The sequence below is a fragment of the Octopus bimaculoides genome, chromosome 9 (assembly GCF_001194135.2).
Source record: "Octopus bimaculoides isolate UCB-OBI-ISO-001 chromosome 9, ASM119413v2, whole genome shotgun sequence".
Lineage (NCBI taxonomy): Eukaryota > Metazoa > Mollusca > Cephalopoda > Octopoda > Octopodidae > Octopus > Octopus bimaculoides.
In genome coordinates this window covers 80,855,514-80,857,545 of record NC_068989.1, presented here as the reverse complement: position 1 = coordinate 80,857,545, position 2,032 = coordinate 80,855,514, and positions in this window count along the sequence as shown.

Below are 2,032 nucleotides of genomic sequence, written 5' to 3'. Positions count from 1 at the left end.
ATATATATATATATATATACTGACACACACAAATCTAGAATCAGCAAATTGACCCTCTGACGCTAAATTTACCCCAGTTTCAGAATCTCAGAAGACTTGCGTGTATTACTACATCAAGAGTTGCTGCCCTTGGCTTAATCTGACTGTATTTCTTTACACTCTTATAAAGCTGCCTATATTGATACCCTATCTGCCTCTCATTGGGAGTTTCCACTCTGAATCCTCTTTACCACAGTATATATTGATAATGCGCCCTATTTACATCCCAAACACTGTCAAGTCTTGTGTCTATATGGGTTTGGCTATAAAGCATGATCTTAATATATTAACGACATGCTTCCTGATACTTCTAACCACACATTTTTATGATATAAGTAACACCTTTCATTCTTCCTTTAACCCCCGCACAACCTAGACAGAGGTCTTATGCTAGATATGTATCACTTCTATAAACAGATCCAACCAATGAGGATACAACAACTTAGTCTCCTTCAACGCTACTAAAACTCAAAATACACACCATGGACACAGTGTTGCCTCACACACACACACATTCGTTGATAAAGTTATTTACAGGCACAATTCTGGCAAGATGCAAGTATGGCTGTATTGTAACCCCAATATTTTGGGTTTGATTCTTTGATCTCACTCCATGGCGCTTTTGCAAATCTGACTCGGCCTTGACCAGTGCCATGTGAGCGAAGTTTGTAAGATGGAAACTGTATGGAAGCTCATCTGTGTGTATGCGTATAGATCCTTCAACTTCACTTAAAGGCTAAGCTTCACAATTCTTAGAGCATCTCATGTCTTCTCACACACTCATCTCATACCTTACTCGCATATTCAGTTAATGAGAAGAGGAAGACACTCAACAATACACTCCAACATGTCTCTCCCTTTGTCTCCACTACAGTAGCGTCTGTTTTTCAGGGCTGGCTGATTTCTTTCCACTTCCACTCAGACCAGGGGTGGACTGAGCTGTCACTCAATTGGGCACTGCCCAAGGGCTCAGAACTCTGAGGAACCTGCACTCTACATGTTAACTCTGCTGATATCAATGCTAAGGGGCCTGGTAAACAGCGAGCTGGCAGAAACTTTGGCATGCTGGGTGAAATGCTTAGTGGTATTTCATTTGTCTTTACGTTCTGAGTTCAAATTCCACCGACGTTGACTTTGTCTTTCATCCTTTTGGGGTCAATAAATTAAGTACCAGTTGCATACTGAGGTCAATCTGATTGACTGCCCCTACCCCATCCAAGCATTCGGGCCTTGTGCCTAGAGGAGAAAAAGATTTAGTTCCTTCTGTTGCTTAAAGTTTTGTGGATGTGAAAAAACATGACCAGCTCCTCAGACATATGAAGACATGTCGGAGGAGCTCAGTGAACCTTTTACTCAATTGATACAACTCAATCTACATGTTGAGCACTAGTTACATTATTTGTTCATTCGCTTATTTGATATATGTATATATTTTTAAGAAGCACAAGCACTTACATGCACAGTTACACACATGATGGTAACTTCTGCCTCCCAAATTCGATCACAAGGTTTCGGTCATCCCAAGGCTACAGCAGAAAACACTTTCCCAAGGTGCCACACAGTGGGACTGAACCTGAAGCCATGTAGCTGGGAAGCAAACTTCCTAACCACACAGCCATGCCTGTGCCGACACCATGCCTGCACCTACAAATGTATAAATACACACACACACACACACACACACATATAGATAGTCCATGTCGGTTGTTAGCTGTCAATTCACCAAAACTAGTTCATATCTACATACCTTTTCCTCTTTATGGCGTTTTTACTATTCATTTTTCGGTCCGTTTGTGTTTTATTCTTTTACTCTGCTTTCATTGCTGTCTTTCTTTACCTAAGTTATGGCTGCTTTCTGCCTTCTCTTTTAAATTTTTCTGATGAGTTGTATTTCACCAGACCACCATTTGCAATATGTTCATTATATATATATATATGTGGTAAGTAGCTTGCTTACCAACCACATGGTTCCGGGTTCAGTCCCACTGCGTGG